Below are 23,366 nucleotides of genomic sequence, written 5' to 3'. Positions count from 1 at the left end.
AGGAGAAGATACTCCTAGCATCTCTACCTCAGCTCCAGCCTCCAAAGGCACACTGCTGGTAATGGGGACAGTCCAATAATCTACATAATGGGGCAGCAGGACAAAGAAGCTGTCATCATGAATAGGCTTGGGGAAAGAAGGCTGAGGAGAGGCCAGGAGCACGAGAAAAGATCTCAGGGGAGACCATGAATAACATCAACAGGCTGGGTCACTCTGTGGTAAGGGAAGACAGAGAGGAAATAACATCTAGGCTGTGACACTGTCCAAAGGTGGGCCTGAAACAGTGTTACCAAGTGCAGCCACTGCCGTGTAACTGTGATCAACTGTGTCAAGGTCTTGGGCTACACTGAAAACTAGAGACTGTTTTGGGGGTGGGGACTAAGAAAAAGGCTTGTAAAAGAGAACTGCAACGTGACCTGTGAGGAGTTAGCCTGTTTGGGGTCTTCATTCAGGGTCCTGAACCTGAACCTGACCTGAAGACTGATGGGACACCCAGGAGAGCACAGCCATGGTCCTGAGTACAAGGCTGGAGGCAAAACACAGCTACTGTAGTTCAGGGAGGATCTAGAAGTGGGTGAGGGTCATGAACCGGAAGCCTGTCCAGAACCACCTAGAGTGTGGTGCCAACACAAGAGCGGGACACATTGAGGAGATGGGGGAGCAGGCAGGTCTAGGGTGCAGAGCAGTAGGAACTGTTCTCAGAGGCCAGTTGAGGTTGGCACGGACCTGTGAGCACAGCTAGTCCCAGCCAGAGCTAACCAGTGTGCCACGCCGATGCCTCTGCATCTCAGGCAAGGGGAGGGGAAGCACGGGTAGGAGAGGACCTGCATGGGGTTCAGGCAGAATCTCAGACAAGGTCACATCAAGGACAGACAGTGAGTACATAGGAGGAGGAGTGGCAAGATATGGGAAAGGTAGCTGACTGTGAGTGTGCTGTCCACACATAGACCCGGGCCTACTACCTCTGAAACAGCACATCAGGCTAAGAACATAGGTAGCAAACCCATGACAGGACAGCAGCAGCAACAAATAATACTGTGATTAAGTGATTCATGGAAGCCACAACTCATTCTCATAAAAAGGACCTCTGAAACTGATACGTCCTTTACTTTAATGTGGAATTACATCACCACAGGCCCATCACGAAGTGCCTGTCACAGTGTGGTGACAAGAATGGCAAGAATTTGTTTCTTTTTTTTTTCTTTTCTTTTCTTTTTTTTTCAGAGCTGGGGACCGAACCCAGGGCCTTGCGCTTGCTAGGCAAGCACTCTACCACTGAGCCAAATCCCCAGCCCCAATTTGCTTATTTCTTAAGCAAAAATGAAGCATTCAAACCCTAACCACACTGCTGAGAGAGTCCTACAGGGCCTGTGCCTTCCCATGAAGAAATTCCTCCTTGAAAGGTACTCCGAGTGTGAGGCCATAATTACTGTAAACATGTGTATGGGGGCAACAGTCATACAAGCTGAAGTGATCTTGAGAGGCACTGACAAGCCTCTGATGGAAAGCCAGACCACAATGTTGCTTGTGCTGCTGAGGATGCTGAGAATGCCTTGGAAGGAGCCATCAGCTTTCTTTCTACAGCAATCCTGTGAGTAGCCATCCCTGGCTATGGGCTACTTGCATACATTGTGAACCTCAACCCAGAGTCCAGAGCCATCCGGAGCCACCCATTTATACAGAGCAGTGGATTTAATTTGATACATTTGCAAGACTTTAAGAAAGGTGGAAGGATAAAGGAGAGAGCTGCTGGCATACAAAGGCATTGAAATTACATCCTGCTGAGCTGCCACCAGGCTGGATCGTGTTACAGGAACATCACAGACCACAATGATGGCAGAGAGGAAGTGGGTGTCATGGTTGGGGACAGCTATTTGGAGATGGGGCCATGGCCTTCCATCTGTGAGGGATTGGACAGGAGAGACTGGACTGCTCTTCATGGCTTATAGGGTTCAAACAGGGTAAGGCCCATTAAACAGTATGGCCCTGAACATTGGGTCTTACCAGGAAAGCCAACAGGAAGGTTTCAACAGGGAGGGGCTCTGTTAATTCCCTCTGAGATGTTTCTCTGTGAAACTCAACCCAACTTTTCTCTTTTGTAACCCTCATCGTTTTACATGCAAAGGGATGCGGAGTTTAACAACTTTGGGAAGAAGGAGATGGCTAGCATATTTTCAAGGTCATGGGAAAGAGAGGACTGGCTGTTGGTCCCTCCCAGGGGGAGAAAATGATAGGTGATATTCTCCATGAAGAGCAGCTGGTCCAAACCTAGATGAGTCAGGATTTGTGCCACAGACTAGGAGAGTGGCATGACCAAGACAGGCTCCTTCCTCCTTGATTTTGCTACCATGGAAAGTTCTAGAACAAACACCACCCCACAGCCAATATCCATAATGATCTAGCAGTAGTCTTTAGTCATAGCCAAAGTGGCCATGAAGCAGGGGATGGGAAGACTGTGATTTTAAGCAACAGCTCCTCCGAGTTTGAGCCCTGGGCTTCTGTGTGGCATTCAAAACTCACAGGGTGATGGTTTTGTTATCTCAGGCAAGTCTGCTGTTCTCTGACTGTCACCATTCCTCAACTCCAGTGTTTCCACAATAGCCACATGCTCCAGCTCAATCTGTCACTGGTCAGTCCTTCCTCTGTAAACAGCTACAGGGTTTGCTAGTTCACTTGCTCGTTTATTTGACACAGGGTCTTTTGCTGTGTATCCCTCCATGGCCTGGAGTTTGCTATGTAGACCAGGCTGGCCTTGAACTCAGATCTGCCTGTCCCTGCCTTCTGGGTGCAGGGATTAGAGGTGTGTGCTACCATGCCTGGTCAGCTGCAGCTTTTTTAGCAGGACAAACAACTGGGACAGCTGGATGCAATGCAGGCTGACTGGCCTGACTTTCCATCCTTTTGGATAATTTGGCAAAATAGATGAACAGCATCTGCCCTTGGTATGGAGAAAAGAGCTGGCCATGACCAGATGAAGACACACTCCCTCCCATGGGATATAAAACTGTGCCTTCCCTAAAAGCCCACTGGAGGGCATGATGGGATTGAGGGATGTTCATTCTCTTCAGGTTCAGTACTGTCTTCTGGTCCGGGGGGGGGGGGGGGGTCAAGCTCAAAGTTGTGCACGTGTAGAGGACATCTGTGTCCCGTGGGAGGAGAGATCAAGCTACTGTCCTGGAAACAAGAAGCCCTGGCAAGCTGCCCGAAGTCCTCTGTGGAAAGGCCACTAGTGTCGCCTCCGCCTACTCAGGACACCTGTCATCCCTGTCAAAGCTGCCCACACAGCTCTCCAGGCGGAAAGGCAGAGATGCTGTCACTATTCAGAAACATCCTCAGGCAGGTACTTGAGCAACCCTGACCCTTCACCACTTCAGTACTGTGCACCCTGACCTTCAGGTCTGTCCTCCTCGCCTAGTTTGCCTCTCCCTCTGGCTAAACCCCTAGCTGGTCCACTGCATGCAGAAATCTCAAGCTGACAGTGTTCTACACGGGGGCCTTCTGCAGGTCACTGGCATTCTCTGACCCCCTCATGTCATCACCCCTGCCTGCTCAGTCTATCTTAGGGCAATAACCTAAACACACAGCGAAGATGGGAAAATAACCAAAATGGGCAACAGAAACACTGTGTAAACATTGTTACATTAATTCCTCTGGCACTTCACTGAAATATGGGGGCAACACTGACAGCAGGGCATTAGGGAAAATGTTAATTTTAAATGAAAAGAAGACTGAAACACAAAGGGCTCAAAGGGGGACCACAGCCCCTGGGCAGTCTGGCTGCCTTCGCATGTTGCTGTAGGGATCGAATGGGTGATGGAAGAGGCCTGTCCAAGAGCTGGTTCTCAGCAGCTCGCTGATGCTAGGTGTCGGAAGGGGGCTCTGCATGAGAATCCAGTGAGGAGAACCCTACAGCTCTGGGAAACACGTGCAGGTGACTATTCACCGATGGGGCGTTTTATGATCCAGTGAGAATCATTCTTGCAATATAAGCCCCAGTGTCCCCACTTTTGAGATAGGGTTTCATGTAGCTCAGGCTAGACGTAAGCTCACTATGTAGCCCAGGATGACCTTGAACTTTTGATCGCACTGTCTTCTGGAGTGCTGGGACTATAGATGGGTTCCACCATACTCACTTTATGTGGTGCTGGGAGCTGAAGCCAGGGCTTCGAACATGCCACAAGAGCATTCTACCGACTGAGCTACACTCTCAGCTCTTGGTTTTTGGCTGTTTCTTGGTCGTCTGTTGGTTTTTGTTTTCGGGTGAGATTTCACTCTGTAGTCAAGGTGTGCCTAGTTACTCAGTAGGTAGCTCAGGCCAACCTCAAACGTCCTCTTACCTCACAGAGAGCATAAACGTGTCTCATCACAGCCAACTTTAGCTTGACGAGAGAGCACAGGCACGCACAAGCACACTGAGAACTTGTGTTGTTGTTGTTGTTGTTGTTGTTGTTGTTGTTGTGACAGGATCTCACTCTGCAGCCTAGGTTGGCCTGGAAACCACCTGCCTCACCTTCTCCAGTGCTGGTGACATACTGGTTTCTTTATAGAGCTAGATTGGCTGCTGCACAGGAGGAGGCCACATGCACAGTGACCTCTGGAAGCAAACGCCCAACACCTTGGGTTCAAGACTCCGCTCTCAGAAGTCTTTCCCGACATCTCCACCCAAAACTGTCTACTACAGGCTGCCTGTGGCTGATCTGAGATACGTCGTGCCTTGGAATACGTGTGTTTTCCACATGTGCCTTACATACACAGCCTTAAGGTAATTGCATGCAGTATTTCTGTGTGCCTGCATTTGACTCGAACCCTCACAAGAGGTCTGTTATAGTGTCTCATTGGTGCTGAGGGTTTTAGGGTTTGAAGGACTGGGAATTTTAGATTTCCCGATTATGCAGGAGGCTCATTTGCTGTCACTCACTAGCTTAGCCCCAAAGGCTGTTCACTCAGTGAAGACAAAAGCCCCTGTCTCACAAAGGAGCTGCAGAGACCCCTGAGCAGCAGCACAGCACTTAGCTTTGTCCAATCATCCACCCTGCTCTTCTTCCCCACAAACGCCACGCAGTTGCTGGCCGGACATGCAGTGACATTCCTTCTCTTCATTCAATCCAGGTTCTCTGTTCAGGCTGTGCAGGCTGGGGCTTCTAGGCTCCCTGTACTTCTGGGCAAGTGGCTGGTCACTTGCCTCACCACAAATGTGCCTCTGATACCTGCAGAGAATGCAGACTGGTGCCCCTGAAAATCTAATTCTGGCCGATAGGTGAAAGAGGCGATCAATATGTGACTACCACCAGAGTGGCAGGAGGCTGTCATTTCTGCCCCTGCTGTCCTCAGCCTGGACTAAATATAGCCCAATACCTGGAAGAAGTATGGGGGAAGGAAGGGTCTGGCCATCCAGTCCTGGCTTAGGGGAAGAAGTAAGGTGGCTTGCTTTCCAGACTGGGAGCCAAATCCCCAAGGTTTTCCTGTTGACTTGTCTCTGTTTTCTTCTCTCCAGTGGCCCAGTCCCCAGGCCATTCCTTGGCAGCAGGTAGCCTGTGTCCAGGTCCCTCAGTCCCGAGGGAGGGAAACCCCTTTTCAGCTAGAAAAGTGTAAATGGGTGGAAACCCCACTCTTTTTCCTCTAGGTCTACTGGGACAAGGAAGTAAGGACAAAGACAGGAAAAGCACAAGGAAGCCTGGTAAGGCCCTGGCTGAGGGCTGAAGGACAGCAGAGGAGAGGACAGCACAGAGGCCTCTCTTTATCTGTGCTGTCTGTGTTGCCCTCAGTTAACTGCTGCCTGAAGACATCAACTAGAAATGTTCAGAAATCAAGTTCCTGTTTTAAACTGTGTCGTTCTGAATAGTGTGATGGACCTCCTGACATGTTGTTCCATCTGCTTAAGAGAGCCACATATCTACACTGTCTCCACTACTCACTTGATGTCACTTGACAGCCATGCTGGTTATCAGATCCACTGTGTTAGGACCCAGTCCTGAGTCTCGATAGCCTTTATTATATTCAATAATGGCCTCCAAGTGAAAAGGCTATATTCTGGCCATTCACTATAGGACTGTGGAACTGCTCACCGTAATGCTGCTGTTAATCTCTTGGTGTGCCTAAGTTATAAATTAAGCTTTAGGTTTGATAGCATTAGGGGATTGGGCATCTATGGGAACAAATGTATGGAAATATTGGCTAGGGAAGATCAGAACAGCTGGGCAAAGTCATGGGAGAAACAGTCCAATGCAAAAGCTGCAGAGGCTAATGCCTGCTGAAGCCAAGATACCAACCCTCCCTGAGAGACTTAAAGACAACGCGGAGTCTTCTAACTTGACATGGGGAACACCCAGGGTTAATCCAAAATCACCCAGCACAGAAAGAACTGGGAAAGTCATCAGGAGAACCCTCAGATCACCTGAAAGGGCACCATGACTGGAATCAGCTGACAGAGGTTTCCGAATGGCTATTATTAAAAACTATTCCAAGAAGCAAAGCAGGGTGGTGCTGAAGGAATAATTTAAAAGTCTCAGGGGAGAAGAAGATAAAGGGAAATCAAACAGAACTCATAGAATGGGGAATTAAAAACACTGGAGAGACTCAGCAGCCAAACAGGACGACACAGCAGAGTCAGTGAACACCAAAAGGTCAGCAAGCGCCTGATCCCAGCAAGGAGAAAAGACGAGGAAATGAGAGAGCCTGCAGCCAAGGGACAGCTTCAAAGGATCCAATATGTGTGTGCGGGAAGGAAGACAGCACGAAACAGAGGGAAAAACCCCAAATCTATGGCTGGCAGAGAACAAAGCCCATAGAGCCAAAAAGCTGACTAATCCGAGAGAATCCACTTCATACCCTCACACCCACATCCAAACCCACATCATACATGCATCACACACACACAGTCCAGCAGTAGAGAGGACATCTCAAGGAGCATGGAAGCACAGGTCACCGGATGGACGTATCACACAGTGGCACATGCCTATAGTTACCTTAGCACTTGGGTGGACAGGCAGGGAGGGCAAAAGCTCAAGGGCACCCTCAGCCACATGCTGGGTCTGAGGCTGTGAGGGCCCTGTTTCCAAAAATCCAAAGACAGGAAAAGAAATAGCCTCGGATGCGGTGAGCAGCCTTTAGAGGAAGTCATTTCCCTCTCACTATGCCTGTCTTGAGCATCAAGTCACTCACGGCTCTAGATGGATGGTGGCCTTGGGCATCAGGCTGCTGTGTCCTGTGCTAGGCTTCTCCTGTGCAGAATTACATTCATTCATTCTGTCTCTGTTTCTACCTCTCTGGGTGTGTCTCTGTCTCTCTGTCTCTCTCTGTTTTTCTGTCTCTCTGTTTCTCTGTCTTTCTGTCTCTGTCTTTCTCTCTCTCTCTCTCTCTGTGTGTGTGTGTGTGTGTGTGTGTGTGTGTGTGTGTGTGTGTCGGGGGAGGTCTACTTGTGTACTATGTGTGTACAGGTGCCTGTGGAGACCAGAGGAGAATGTCACATCCATTGGCACTGGAGTTACAGATGGGTGTTAGCCACCCAGCTTGGGTGCTGGGAACGGAACCGCAGTCCTCTGTAAAGCAACAGGTGCTCTTAACCACTGAGTTATCTCTGCAGCCACAGGAATTAATGATTGACGTTCTACTTCCACAGACCAGATCGTCCGTGTACGTCTCCGGGGATCTGCATGGGAAGCCTGGTTGTCTTGCAGAGCTAACACAGTGATGGCAGAGCCTAGAAAGCTCACTCCGGTGAGGTCAGAGGTATGCACTGTTCTGAGGGGAAGAGCACATTCACAGATCTGCTCGGCAGTGTTCATGCTAAGAGCTAGAAACAAAAAGGTTCCCCCGCCCAGTGGCCAGGTGGACACTCGGGCATGCCCTCACTCCAGACTACAGGCACGAACGCCTCAGTGAGCCTCAGCAGGGTGAAGGGAGTCTCCTTGACAGTTTACCTGATTCTATCTGAGAGACATTTCCTAAAAGACAGAGAGATGCCGGTGCTGGGTAGAGATGGGGAGGGGCATTGTCAATGGGAGTTTAGGGTGATAGAAATGGCTTCCTCCTTGAACTTGATAGTGACTACATGAATCTATGTGTTCTAAAATATACTCCAAAATATGTCTACTTTACTGCATGATAAGTATAAGGAAGAGAATCGGCAAAGGCAGCTGAGTGCCCAAGACACAGCCTAGGTTGAGCAGTTCCCCTTTCTTAGGAAAATGGTTGGAGTCAGGAGCAGTAGTAAAGCAATTACCTGGCATCACAAAATAAATTTAGAAGAAAAATGAGCAAAGAGAAAGAGGAGGCTCTGAGACACCAGACTCAGCAGCTAGCTGTACCCTTCTACCACATGCCCACCCACATGGGGCCTGGACTTGGTACTCAGACCCAGCTTCCCCCAGCTTTCCACTGTCTTGAGCTACCTCAGCTACAGCCCTCCCTGACAGGCAGTTCTGAGCCTGGTCCTTTGAGAGCATGTGTCACCTCAGGCTCAGTCATCAGCAGACCCACAAAGAACAAAGATGTTCCCGCCTACGGCCTCACTTGCTCATGACAACAGTGAAGCTCAGGGAGGGTCTGGGAGCTGGAGAGGGGCTGGAAATGAGGAAGGTCAATTACAGGTTCCCTGCCAGGTGGGCTGGAGGTTGGATTAGGAGGGAGGGGGAGAGCCCGGGCTTCCCACGCCAGACTTCTCATCCTCTGCCACTGGGGAGGAAGGCATCCATGCTCAAAAGCACACTAGGTTTGAACAGAACAGGGCAGGCAACTTCAGAGAGGGTGGCTGCGTGTGAAAGGTAGCACTGCGTAGTAAGAAAGACACCGAGTGAGAGGATGGGGGGCAAAACTCACAGGAACACAGGACAAGTCCCACCAGGCTTCCTTAGGAAGCGTCAGTGACCCAGCGCTAACAAGAAAACCCCTCCCTCGATTGACAGGCTAGATGTACCACTGCCAGGACCATGACTAGCTTGATTCTGAGATGCCACGCTGCACACTGACACTGTGACACCCCCACTGGACACTCCACAGGCTATACCCCTGCTGACTGTCTTTTCCTTCAGCATCAGTGGTTCAGCCACGAGTCCAGGGCAGCACAGAAAGTCGACACCAAATGTGGGGGTCGGGGCAGAAAGCTGTACCAGGAGCCTCCAGGGCTCCTGTGTCACAGAAAACCAGATGAGTCCCAGCACCACAGACTGTTGACAGGATGCACAGGGGAACTGCCCCAAGGATGAGTGTTATTCTCTCAGAGTGGGAGAACAGATACTTCTAGAGCTGCTGGGACAACAGGAGCTTCAGTCCTTACCGGGAGCAACAAGGCATGCTGGGGGTTCCTGGGAGGAGTTCCATTTCCAGTCAGCTCCCTGAATACCATGGCCCACCCCCGTTGACACAAAAGGTCACCTTGATTTCCTGAATTGTGCCAGGCGTCCACCCATCCTCTTCCTTCCCTATAAACCAACACCACTGACCCAGAGCCTTCACCACTGATTGCCCAAAGGTCAGAGCCACAGACATCAATAAGCAACACTGAACAGCTCACCTCAGTGGATGCACTGAGAAGACAGAGAAGGTGCCTGCCTACCGCATTGCATCTGTTCAAATTCCTCCACAGGAGTGGGGCAGACAACTCAGAGAAAAGAGCAAGAATGGCCAGGCAAAGTCACCAGAGCCACACCCTAACCCTTTTGGGGGAGCATCTGTGTTTTGGAGGAGCTGCACTGACACTGACCGCTCCACATGGGGGGGGGGGAGGGCTGGGTCCCAAGTGGTAACAGTGGGCAGGGTTCAGCAAGGCTCAGGAGCGAGGCCTGAGTCTGACAGTCCACACCTGCCTTCCTGCCCCAATGATTTTATTGTCTATAAGCATTTCCTGGAGTGAGTCACCCCAGTTTGATGCCTCTTGCTGGAGAAAACTGAATTTAGACATCGTGAAGGGCCTCTAGCAGATCTGAGCATGGAAGACATTACAGACAGGTTTTGCCCTTTCACCCCCTTTCTCTCTTGCTAAAAACCATTACATTCCGAAAGCAGCCGCCAAGGTCTATTCTGTTACTTGGCCGCTGACTCATCCCTGAGACCAAACACCAAGGCCCAACTATCAAAATTCATGATTTGGCTAGTAGGGCCAATCAGGATTTACCGACTCACCCTAGCACGGACTCTCCCTTTTCCTCTTAAAAACCCTAGCAGTGGTTTTTTATTTGTTTGTTTGTTTGAGGTGGGGCTTTTTTGTTTGTTTGTTTTTTGTTTTGCTCTTGCTTGCTTGGCCTTTGCAGTTGAGCCCCCTGACCCCCTTGGGGGTAATAAATCTCCTTGGCGCTAATAATTTGGTGTCTGCTTCTGCCCTGTGCCCATTCTGGGGGGCAGACCTCCTTTTCACAACTTCCTAAAATGCCATACCAGGTCCTTTAGACAGCTTGATACGAGATTAAATAAGTGTCATGGGTCAGAATCCCCGAAACAGTGGGGAGTAGTGGAGCAGTGCCATTTCTCTGCGTGCCACTGATCAGACCAGACCTCTCGATCATACTAGTAGCTAGAAAGGACACGCACACATGCACGCACGCACGCACGCACGCACACATACACACACAAGGTTGGTTGGGGGGGAGCACACCTGAGTCACACAACACAGAGGGAAAGACACAATATAAATAAGACATGATGGGCTGGAGAGATGGCTCAGCGGTTAAGAGCACCCGATTGCTCTTCCAGAGGTCATGAGTTCAATTCCCAGCAACCATATGGTGGCTCACAACCATCTGTAAAGAGATCCGGTGCCTCTTCTGGTGTGTCTGAAGACAGCTACCGTGTACTTACATGTAATAAATAAATAAATAAATCTTTAAAAAAAAATAAGACATGAATGGAGAAGCTAATATTGAGACAGAGAAACACACACACACACACACATACACACACACACTCACGAGAGAGAGAGAGAGAGAGAGAGAGAGAGAGAGAGAGAGAGAGAGAGAGCGCGAGCGCGCGCAGGTCCCTTACTGCATACCAGTACTTGGTATGGGAGATACTGTTGGATTCTGGATCTTTGGAGGAGACAAGGTCTCACTGTGTCTTGAACTCATGCATTTTAGTGTTTCTAATACCTCAGCCTCCTCAGTAACTGAGACTACGGCACTCTAAATTTCCCTTATCAAACATTTCAAAGATTTCATGTCACTCAGTGTAGTAGTCCTGCACAGTTATAGTTCTTTAGATTTCTGATACACTGCATTAGAATGGAGGAGTGAGTTGAAGGGGACCCTGCTGCACCCCTCTCAGGACTGTGTGACGGGTTGGGGATTTAGCTCAATGGTAGAGCGCTTGCCTAGGAAGCGCAAGGCCCTGGGTTCGGTCCCCAGCTCCGAAAAAAAGAACCAAAAAAAAAAAAAAAAAAAAAAAGAGGCTAGGACTGTGTGACACGGGCACTCCTCTGCACGATGTGTAAACTGATCTAGTTACCCAGAGTCAAAGCCAGCTACAGCCAGTGCTGCTTGCAGTCCTGTCAGGGCAGTTCAGCTGGGCTTTTCAGCAGTGGCAAGGGCTTCTCGGTTATAAAGGGATTCTTGGTTATTAAAAGTAATGTCAACTAACACCGTGCTGTCAAACCCTCCAGGTGCCGAGTCACACAGGCCAGATCCACTGCTATGTCAGTCTGTGAATGTGGAATCCTTGAGGCTTAGAAAGCTACGCAGCTGCCTGGGGCCAAAGAGCTACTGCAGAAGTCCAGATAGAGCAGGCAGAGCCTGATTCCACAGCCTTGGTATGCCGGACTGTGGACGTCACTACAGCTAGGTGGACTCTGTATTCCTCTAAGGAATACATCTTGTTGCAAGCTTGGTCCACACGTGGACAATATGAAAGGGTCTGGGAATGGACCAGAGGTAGACATAATGAGAGGTACTTAGGTCATCAGGACTCTGTTCATCCTGTCCTGCTTAGGCTAAAAAGGAGACCACTCTCTTTCCATAGGCTCTGCCGTGGCCAACAGTGTGGCCCAGCCTTAAACCTGTGAGCTAAACAAACCTTCCTCCCTATCCATTGCCTTCGGTAATGAGCTTCAGTAATGAAAGTCAATGAGCACAGCCAAGGACCCTCCAATCAGCCACGGCACTAGGGTGGGCTGGTGGCCCCAGTCTGTGGAACACTAACAGGAGAGGCTACTCCTGCTCTGGACTGGCAGTCAACTCTGGTTGATACAGAGGAGTCCTATTCTACAGTTGCTGCCTTAATGTCACTTCCCTTCCTTTCTACAGATGAGAGAATGCAGGATGTAACTCCAGAGATCAGGCAATTTGTGTGATGACAATTGATTAGGTCCTTGCTGGCCCCAGGGATGTGAAGATAAATGGGGAATGGTCTCAGAGACATTCCAGAAGTATCTTAGCTCCTGACAAACACCACAATTCTAGATGCAGGTGCTAATGGCAACACAGAAGTGAAAGCTTGATTTTGCCTGGGGAACCTTAAAAGTCTTGTTTCTTGATGCTGGGGAGATGGCTCAGTGGGTAAGGCATTTGCCTCATCAACAGAGAGACTCAGTTCAAAGCAAGAGGACCTCAGAACCTATGGAAAGTCATGAGATGTGCAATTCAAATCCCAGTGTTTCCATGGCAAGATGAGAGGTGGAGATGGAAGATTCCCTGGAAGCTTGTGGGCCAGCTAACCTGGCATGTACACTGTCTAACAACAACCCTGTCTCAAACAGAGTGGACGGTGAAGATTGACACCCAAGGCTGTCCTCTGACCTCCACATGAGAACCATGGCACTACACTCACACATCAACATGGAGATGGGGACACACACACACACAGAGAGAGAGAGAGAGAGAGAGAGAGAGAGAGAGAGAGAGAGAGAGAGAGACAGAGACAGACAGAGAGACAGAGACAGACAGAGACAGACAGAGACAGAGATAGAGAGAATATTACATTTCTGAGTCAAATCTGGTAGGAGCCCAAGCATGCCAGACACAAGAAGATATTTAAGACCACAAAAGCAGATGGCGTACAGCAGCAAGAAGATCGAGGTGGACTGATGTCCCCCACTTAGCTAATGCAGACTTACTCAGACTTAGCTGGAGAATTGGGAGGGATAAGGAGATTGGAAGCCTAGCACAGCTTCAGTTTACATTTGGAAGTATCCCCCAAACCGTACGACTCAATGTACATATAACTGACAACTGATTTAACCATGATAAAATCAGCTTGGAACTCCCTTGCAGGCAATCGTATACAACAAGAACTAAACACCCCCAGTCCCTGGTCTTCTCTTACTTTGGAACATAAACACATGTTCTTCAGAAACATGGAGTAGTTTTTTGGTGACAAGGAAGGTGGACATTAAGCTGCCCTGCTAGAAAAGTCATCAGAGGCACTGACTACTGAGCCGCCTCTACCTGCTTAGTGGAGACTTTGTGCTTGGCCACATGCCCGCTGGGCTACTGAGCAGAATTCACTGTGCACTTACAGTGGGACACGCTTTGTCTGGAAGGGACGAGACGAATGGAGCTTCTGCTTCGGTTGGAGGCACCAAAGAAGAAGCAGAAATCATAGCACCATTGTTAGTGCTGTGAATGAGACATGAGTGTGGACAGATCCCATCTGAACCTCCCAGTGACAACCCGCATATGGCTGTCCAAGCCGAGATGTCCTGGCCATCAGATTTCTCGCTTCATACAAGAAAACAAAAGGAGTTTAAAGTCTTTCAGTAATTATTATCATAAGGTGGTTGTGGTGGTGTCACCTGGAATCCCAGTAATAAGATCTTAGCTCAAAAGAAAAAAAAAATAAAACAACAAAAACTCCCAGAAGAGGGTTTGGGATTTAGCTCAGTGGTAGAGCGCTTGCCTAGCAAGCGTAAGGCCCTGGGTTCGGTCCCCAGCTCCGAAAAGAAGAAGAAGAAGAAGAAGAAGAAGGAGGAGGAGGAGGAGGAGGAGGAGGAGGAGGAGGAGGAGGAGGAGGAGGAGGAGGAGGAGGAGGAGGAGGAGAAGGAGAAGGAGAAGGAGAAGAAGAAGAAGAAGAAGAAGGAGAAGAAGGAGAAGAAGACGGAGAAGAAGAAGAAGAAGAAGAAGAAGAAGAAGAAGAAGAAGAAGAAGAAGAAGAAGAACAACAACAACAACAACAACAACAACAACAACAACAACAACTCCTCCCAGAAGCCTACTTCTGGGACTGGAGAGGTGGCTTAGAGCAGCAATTAAGAGCACTGGCTGCACGTCCAGAGGAGCAGGGTTTGATTCTCAGCATCTGGATATATGGTGGCTCACAACAGCCTGTAAATCTGGTCTGAAGGGATCTGATATCCTCTTGTGGCCTCCATGGGCACAAGGCCACATGTGGTGCACAGACATACACATAGGCAAACAAATGCCCATATACATGAAAATAAATAACCCTTTAAAAAAGCTATATCATGTGGAAATCATGTTGGTTATACTGGCTACATAGATATCTTAAATTCATTTCACTGCTTCTTTTATTCAAGGATGTTTACTGTGGCTTGCCTCGAATTTCTGCTGAATGGTGTGAGTGAGAAGGACTGGCTGGGCAGGGAACCTGCCTGTGTAGCCGACAGTGAGGCAAAGGCCTAAGGTAGGAACTGGGGATGCCAGGGTTCTAGGCTAGTCATGGAGGCTAGGCTAAGGACCCAGGCTCACGGAGCAGACTGCATGTGAGCAGAACAAAATGAGGACTAGCAAGAAGAGGTACTGAGTCCAGCCCTGCAGCCCTGGGCTGCAGCTCTGGGAGTGCCAGGGCTATAGGCGTGCACCACCATGCCCAGCTTTAAGTGGAAGCAGCACTAGGCTTGGTTATTAAGTGGTTTTCCATCTCCTTTGGGTCACCCTGAACTAAATTACAGCAGAGGACATCTCAGACTTGGTGCTGCTTGGATTTCATTTAAGTCTTTTCTATTAACTATAAACTTAATATGCGTAGTTAGCCAGAATGGGCTCCTGTTCCTCCAGAGCCTTCACCCCTTGCTTAGGAAGCCCAGCTCTGCACCCCAGTTTTAGCTCACACCTCCCAACTCAAGCATGTTGGCTCAAACTCGCCACTGGTGCCTTTCTGCTTTGGTATTTTCCATCTGCGTTGGATCTGCTCTTCCCAGTGCCCCATTCCCCGCAAGCTCAGTGGCCACTCTGCAGCTGTGACTCATCTGCTGTGAATCATGCCTGCCTAAGATGCAAAGGCAGGGAACGCTCTCCAGCACACCTGGCTGGGTGCGAGCCCCTGAGCCCCTGCCTGTGGTCTGCACACAGCACAATAGCCTGGGTGGGGGCAGTTACTAAGAGCAAAACAACCCCTGCCCTGTAATGAGTCTTGGCCACCCAATTCTGGCTTTAGAGGCTGGCAGGGGCTTCTGGTAGGAGCCTGCACGGCCAAGATCAAGGCAGCGTCGAATCCTGACAGTTGCTTCCTTCACAGAGCAGCAGGCAACTTCAGGCGCACTCTTAGCGGCCCTTTCTGTTTCCAGAGCTGGGTGTCTGTCTCTGTCTCTGTCTCTTTGTCTCTCTCTCTCTCTCTCTCTCTCTCTCTCTCTCTCTCTCTCTCTCTCTCGTGTGTGTGTGTGTGTGTGTGTGTGTGTGTGTGTGTGTGTGTGTGTGTGTGTCATCCAGAGAGGGGTTCCAGCATAGGGGACTATGACAGAAATGCAACAGAGAGCCTGACTAGGATCCTGGGACAGAAAGAAGACTTTCATGGACAAACTCATGCAATTCAAGCAAGGTCTGAGCCAGGCTAATGCCACCTGCCTGTAATTCCAGCACTGGGGAGGCTGAGGCGATAGGACCGTGGGTTCAAACCAGCCAGAGATACCTAGAAGTTAGACTCATCCCCAAATTAAAGTCCCCAGCTGAGTCAGCGAGAACATTAGGGGCACCTTCATTCACCTGCCCCTCCCCGCTCCCCTGCAGAGGCATATCTTCGAGACAGCAGATGATGCTGGAAGACAGAGGAACAGAAAGCACCACACTTTCTCAGGACAAAATAATGGCTGAATGGGAGCAAAGACTGGTCCATGCTTCACCATGCTCCAAGCTAGAAAATGACACTTATCACTAAGGACCACCTACTGCCCAGTGCCCAGAATAGGCAGAACCATGGCGAGGATGCAAAATGGTGGCTCCTGGGTGGGGGACAGGACAAAGAGGAACTGCTATCGTTAGTAACTTGCTTTTTGGGGGCAATGGAAATGGTCTAAAATTAGACTATGACGATGGTCTTACCACTCAGTAGCGTTACTAAAAATAACTGACTCGTGAAATGGGTAGATTCTATAATGTGTAAAATGCACTTCTACAAGCTCCTAAAGAAAGAAGGAAACAGAGAAGAAAGAGGGGAGGGAGGCAGCTATTTAAAGTCTATGCAAAGAGAGGGTGAGGAGTGAGTGAACTCTTAGGACTGAAGCCGAGAGCTAAGCATCTTCACAGAAGGAATCGATGGCAGCCAGGCTCTGAGAGGCCAGGGCTTTCAAGCCATCTGTAGCCTTCCACTCTCAGCACTTCTGCACCCCCAAAGTGCTAGGAAGTGCTGAGGGCAGGCAAAAGAGTGAGTAGGGTGAGTGAAGACCGGTCTGAGCAGACACATGGCTGTTGAGACAGTGCTCTTGATGGGGAGGGGTCAATCAGGCCTTGAGACTAAATCCCAGGGCTGGCAGGGCACCAGGAACGCCCAGGCACAGAGGGCAGAGGACCAGTGTAGTGTTCAGTACCTGTCAGAAGCACTGACAGGGGGTCTCACAGGTGACCTTGGCTTTGCCCAGGGCAGCAGCAGATCAGACAAGCTGAGGAGACAGATTCAAAGCCAGGGAACATGGATTTGCAAATTTCTTGACTCCTCTATACCCGGAGTCTCAGCTGTAAATTGGGATATTACCAGGGGCTATTCAGACTGTTTTTGTGGGGACTGACATGATAACCCTATAACTGGGCATGGTACTTGTCACGGCAGATACACCCCATAATAATCACCAGCTATAATAAGGTTCAGAACACCCTTGGAACCTAAGATCAGCTGTCCCTGTTCCCAGGGCCGTTCCTCACCCCTGTCAGCACCAGCCCAGATAATGAGGTTGAAGCAACAGGATGCTGGAAGCCACCCCTCCAGAGAAGCACTTCCTCCCATTTGTCTTAAATGTGGCACCACTGAATCATTTCTTCTAGCACGCTCCTTCCCAATATAGACCTCCTGGCAGGGATCTTGTCATCCTTTCTGAACACATAGGAACAAGCCAGTCCACTGGGCACAGAAGAGGCAGGAGGGAAGAAGACTGGAAGGAGAGACAACCACAGCCCTGTGGTAACTGGGAATGAAAGCATAAAAAGAGCATCAGGTCTCTGGAAGGAGCCCCAAGATGCTGACGGTAATGGTCCCCGTGGAGATGGGGAGGACAGTGGAAAGATCACAGCAACTTGTCACTAGCATCTTGGTATGTCATTTGAAATTTGATACCAGCCATGGGTTATCCAATCAAAAACAAAACTGGAAAACCCCAGCAACCTGGACATTGTGGCATGGATTTGTTATCCCAGCACTTAGAAGATTGAGGGAGGACTGTGAGCAATAGGCTAGCCTGGGCTACACAACAAGATCCCATCTGAAAGCTAAACAAGATAAGGATTTAGAGAGCTAGTGAGAGAAGGGCAAGGTTCTTTTACCACAAACCACAAATCAGCCTGGCAGGAGCTCCTGAAGAGTTCATACGTAGTCAAGGGTGAAGGTCAGAGCCTGCATGTCCCAACAGGCTCAGTAGCCGTCTTTGGCAATGATATAGGGAGGGCATAGCTTCCCTGATGTCAGCACCTCCTCCACACAGAGGTGTGAAGTCCACGGTGAAGAGAACAGGGATGCTAGACACTGACAAGCTATTTCAACTCCATTGGACGGAATCCAGCAAAAAGTCAAGGAAGGAAATCCTGTCCCAGGGCTCACCATGAAGCACAGTGTGCATCCATCCCCTGAAGATGGGAGCATCATGGACGCGTTCCAAGAATGCATCTAAACCACTGTAATTGTTCCTAAACATTGCCAAGCAACCTCTACCAATTTGTTCTGTTAAAATGTCACTATATTTTGTGGGCTTTTTTTAAAAATTTTAGTTTATTTGCTTGTTAGAGTTTTAGAATAGGGTCTTACTCCACAGCCATTCCTGACCTCAAACTTAATATGATACTGATCTCAAACTTGCTGCAATCCTCCTGCCTCAGCCTCCCAAGCGTTAGGTGAGTACCACTGCATTCAACTAAAGATCACAGAATCTTTTAGTTGGAAGACATTAAGCTGAATTATGCCCACAAAAATGTCGATTGAAGTTCTATCCCCCGATATGTGTTAATATGTTTGGAAAAGGATGGTTATGGATGTGACTTGTTGAGACCACGATAGACTATAGTAGACCCCCAAATGCAGAAGCTAGAGTGCTTCAGCTATAAAGGAAGGATCCCTGGGCTGACCAGCAACCAGTAGTAGCAGCTGAAAGATACATGGAACCTGAGTCATGAAAAGGAAACGGTCCTTCTGGTCTGTAAACCTCTGAGAGAATCCATTTTTATTGTTTTGAAATACCCAGTTTATAGAACGTTGTTATAGCTCGCTCCTCCAGGAGATTGACACAGACCGTCACTTGGCTTCTCTTCCCATCCACCATGCCTGAACTCTTCTGCCCATTGGTCAGCTGCTAGCCTGCTATCTCCCATAAGAGAAGCCAATCGAGTGTCCACCTCAGTAGCACCTCCTCCCATCCTGTAAGGCTCTGATATAAACAGTCCTACAGTAAGCATGCACTGAGCACTTCTACAAGCCAGCCACTGTTCTGGGCGTGTTGATACAGCAGCAAACAGTGGACAGATAATAAAAAAATGTTCTCAAAGAAACAAGGTTATTTCTAATGCAGATAAAGAAAACTGCAATATGCTGAAGGGAGTGGGCTGGGGACCAGAGGAAACAGGAAGATCATTTTGACTAACAGGGAAGGTCTCCTTTAACATGTGACATAGGAGTGGTTACCTGAATGATAGGCGGGTGCCTACAAGGAAATCTGGAAGGAAGAACAACCAGTGAACAGGCCCTGTGGCACAGAAAACTAGGTATGCGTAAGGAGGGACTCTGGGAATCACTGGGGTAGCTGCTGACACTAGAGATACAGGCGAGATCAGTCAGTACCTGTGTCACTAACCGTCAGCCTAAGATAAGTCTGAGCTGCATCCTGAGAGACTATGGCATTCTTCAAACAAGCCTTTCTAACTGTACTGCGTGTCCTTTGCTTCTTGGGATCTTACCAGTAACAGCCCTGAATGTTCTGTAATTCTGGTCATCAAGATGTTCCTGGCTTACCAGCTCAAATTCCTGCACCTCTGTAGCAACTTACAACGTGTACTCTGAATGGCTTTCTGTGACCTTCATTAAATGTGCTATCGAGAAAAGAACACAGTCCCTGAGACATGCAGTAAATGAAAGCTTTCAGGTCAGACCTTGGCTTTGATACATGCACCCGGGACTGTTTTGGCTTTCAGTCTGGCCAGAACCACTGAACTGACCTGCAGAAACAGCCATAAGGTAACTCCCTGCAGTCCTGTGGTGCTGCCCGGATTTGGAGGATGGGATAAAAAGCTTGTTCTTCCCTAACAAGAACAGCTGTGTGTGCTAAAAATAGGGGGAAAAAAAGGCCTCAAACAATGCCACGTACAAAATCTAGGTGAACGCAGCAGAGCCGGCAGCAGCTCCATGGATTCTACCACACTTCTCTTCCAGTTGGGAGATTAAAAAAAAAAGTCACTGGGGCGCGTCTCCCTAGAACTGCCATGCTGTCTTGCATCATAGCTGAGGACACCCAACTTGTTTGGAAACTAAGCACTTGAGCAAAAATGCTCTGCAATGCACTTCCTACTGGCTTTCTCAAAGCCTGGAGACAAATCTGAGTTGCCACAGAGGGTGTAGGGAGAGGTAACAGTATGGTGATGCTGGCTGGCCAACCAGGCTGTCAGTGAGGCGGGGAGAGCAGAGAAGGATGCTCCACTCAGCCCTCCAGCCCAGCAGGAGGCGTAATCTGTTCACACCCATCTCATGTCCTCTTGGGTGATGATCTATTATACCCAGCACTTTTAGCAACCAAATTATTGTGGCGCTTTCTTTGCCTCCAATAGTTAAGTGGCCCTAGACAAGTGAGTCTTGGTTTCTTCATCTGTGTCACAGGAGGAATGTCACCTGCCACTCCCAAATTAATGGTGAAGATGAACAAGGAGATCCTGTTGAAAGTACTCTGTAAGCTACCAAGCATGAGAACACCATAACAGTGGAAGTCATCCTCCTGTTGCTGTTCCTTACTGCAGTGGGCTGTCATTCAGCTTTTGATTCCTCTCTTTAGATTTGGTCTTGTTATACAGCCCAGGATGGCCTTGAACCCATGATGCTCCTGCCTCAGCTTCTGGAGTACTAACAGTGCAAGCCTAATCCATTTCATCTGATGTTTGAAATTTCATTTTTAGTTGTTTTAATTTTTTAACTGTTTTTGTATGCCTGTGAATAGGTGCTTGAGGAGGCAAGAAGAGAGCATCAGATTCTGTGAAGCTAGGGTTACAGGTGTTTGGGAGTCCCCCAAGGTGGGTGATGGGAACTGAACTCTGGTCTTCTCAAAGATCAGTGCTCTTAACTGCTGAACCTTCACTCCAGACCCTTGATGTTTCTTGTAACCCAATGATTTTCCTTTTGTGAAAGGGAGAAAAGGAAAGGAAGCCAGGTATTCACATGACTTGCCCACTCTATAGCTCCCTAGGGGATCAGGGGGTTGGGGAGCTGTCCTAAAAGAAGCTCCCTCAGCGCCATTTGGGGTTATTATAAAACCACTTACCTTTGAAGAAACAAATATTGTCAGGAAGATTGAGCTGCATTTAGCATCCGTGGAGATGCTAAATTTCTTTAAGGCGTGTGATATGGCTATATTTGTGACATTCTCAAGAACTGACACAGACCATCCAAAAGACAACCATCCCAAGAAATTTCTGTATTGCAACAGGGACTGACATAGCCCATCATCGCCAACTAGAAATCACCAGTGTTTGAGGGGAAAAGAAAATCTCGGGTGTCAACTTTTTCCACGGAAGCCCGTCGAAACAGCTTATCTGCCATCTTGGTCCTCAAAGGCCTAAAGATCCTTACTTCTGACCACAGTGTGGGAAAGAGGAAAGGGATGTGGCTCACTCAACTCCTGTCCTGGGGTTCATGCTATGTCGCTGTCCTGCTTTCAGGACTAGGGAGGAGGCAGATCGTAGGGAATGAATCAGAACCTCAGCATCGGGTTACAGGCTGGATCCCCAGCCAGGGCGAGGGTAGCCCGGCCTGACAGCTGCCAGCTCACCTCTACCTGTGACTCACCACCGGGACAGCTCCACGTCGGGGGCCCAGCCCGTGCCAGCGCACCTGCGCCCGCAGAGCCGCGCTCCCGCTCACTCCGTAGGTCGCACCCGTGTGCGGTAATGGACCGCCAAGCCTGCTTCCTCCTCCCCTTGTCACCTTCCCACGTCTCATCAACCCGCAACTCGGGAGAGCGCAGACCAGTGCAAGACTGGTCTTCCCAAATCCTAGAAGCGGCCTCGGTGTCCCAGCCTTCCCCGGTGGCCCCGGCGCGGGTCGTGGCCTCTGACCGGTTCGAGGCCCTCCACTGTGGCCGGCGGAGTGACAGTCCTGCGGGCTGCACCGGCCGTCCAGCTGACCCGCCCACGCCGCCCGCGACCCCTCCTCACCGGTCCCCGCTCAGCCACGCCGCACAGCCCCTCGCGAGTGCAGCACCGCAGCCCGAGGCCCTCTCGCCGCGGCAGCCCGCGGGACCGGGCAGGGGGCGGACGCCGTCGGGTCCGCAGCTGCCGCGGATGCGCCGGGCGCGGTGAGCCGTGCCGGGTCCTTCTGAGGCGCGGCGGAGCGAGCTGTCAGTCAGCGGGGCTCGCCCCGCCCCTTTAGCGGCACGTGATGTGCGACCAGCCGGGTCTTTCTGTAGTGTGGCGGAGAGAGCTGTCAGTCAGCAGGGAGCGCCCCGCCCAGTCCCACCCTCCTCTCCCGCGTGACGTGCGAGTTCTCCGGAGCCCAGGAGCAAGCCGGGAGCCCCGCCTCCAGAGCACCACGTGACTCACGAGCTGTCACTTTTACTGGGAGCGCCCCTCTTCGCTCGGCTCCTGTACGCAGGCGCAGGAGCGCCCCTTCGTCCCTGGGTCTCCCCACAGCCGCGCGGGTTCCCTCCAGAACAGTTCCAGCAGAGGATGACCAGGGCGCGGCCTTTTTGCGCGCAGGAGTGGTTTGGGAGAGAAATTTTCCCTCAAAGTTGGTCTTGCCTAAGGTAGCAGAGTCCCAGCGAAGATCCCGTGGACCGACCGGCCTTTGAAGGCGCGAGTGGCAGGCTAAGTCCCGTTTGTCTTCCGAAAGGCGTGTCTTTAAGAGGCCAGTAGATTTGGCTCTTTTCATAAATAGGAGTAGGCACAACGTCCAGCCATTCAGCTTCTCCCACATCTCTTCAATAAAGAAACACAAAGAGGCTGGGGGTGGAGCTCAGGTCCTGGCTCCCATGCCCAGAGCCAGGGAGGCAAAGAAAAACTAAAGAAAACCAAGGTTGAACTTCTGGGATTTTTCTGAAGTCGTGAGGGTTAGCCAGGGGGAATGGAGTTCTGCCAATCAGGAAGATGATCCTGTTGGTGGTAACCAGGCACCTTCCCTTTGCTGACGACAGATGGAAAGATCTGTCCCACTAAGACTTCTTGGGAAAGTTTATGAGATCCTGAGAAAAACGCTGGGAGCTGCAGTTCTTGGGGAGTTTAGAACCTTCCAGGTATACGTGACCACCCCAGGAGACGGTCTCACACCTAGACCTCTGGGTGTGAGAGCTTGGTGCCAGCTCTAGAGGGGAAGGCTGGGTGATAGTCTGCATCCTTGTGTGGACACCACAGACAGGTGCTCTACACAGAGTCTAGCAGACTATAAAGGAGGCTCAGAAAACTCGTAGAAGGGGCTGGGGATTTAGCTCAGTGGTAGAGCGCTTACCTAGGAAGCGCAAGGCCCTGGGTTCGGTCCCCAGCTCCGAAAAAAAGAATGTAAGAGGACAGTGCCCGGGTTGAAGGAACCCTCCTCTGCTTCAGTGACGGGAGATGGCACTAGGCATCTTCTGTAACCCTGACCTTACCTGGACAACTATTGGGGAGCACTGAAAACAAATGAACTCACCAAAGGGTCATGTTCCATGTTGAGAAACCCCATTTCTCCTTAGGAGATTCAGTGGCATCTGCCCTGCCTTCTAACAGGCCTCTGACCCCCTCAGGAAGTTGGAGAGAGGCAGATGACACGACATTTAAAAACGAGGAAGAACCTTCTGCAAGTCACAGTCTAGTGAACTTGGTATCAGTCTAGGAAGTATTCAG

The 23,366-nt window shown here is 50.0% G+C and overlaps 1 protein-coding gene across 2 annotated transcripts in view; it reads right to left on the bottom strand.

The window, feature by feature from the left end:
* The window catches only part of 6430548M08Rikl (RIKEN cDNA 6430548M08 gene like), a 47,403-nt gene extending 25,534 nt beyond the window's left edge, over positions 1-21,869 (bottom strand). For both annotated transcript variants that reach the window (NM_001107436.2, XM_087594688.1), the window contains exon 1: positions 21,708-21,869. The gene's annotated coding sequence lies outside the window, so the exon portion shown is untranslated. The remainder of the gene's footprint in view (positions 1-21,707) is intronic.
* Between the last annotated feature and the right edge of the window lie 1,497 nt (positions 21,870-23,366).

Source organism: Rattus norvegicus, chromosome 19 (assembly GCF_021556685.1).
Source record: "Rattus norvegicus strain SHRSP/BbbUtx chromosome 19, alternate assembly SHRSP_T2T, whole genome shotgun sequence".
Classification (NCBI taxonomy): domain Eukaryota; kingdom Metazoa; phylum Chordata; class Mammalia; order Rodentia; family Muridae; genus Rattus; species Rattus norvegicus.
The sequence above is the reverse complement of the archived record's forward strand: the minus strand, read 5'-3'. Positions and strand labels throughout refer to the sequence as shown.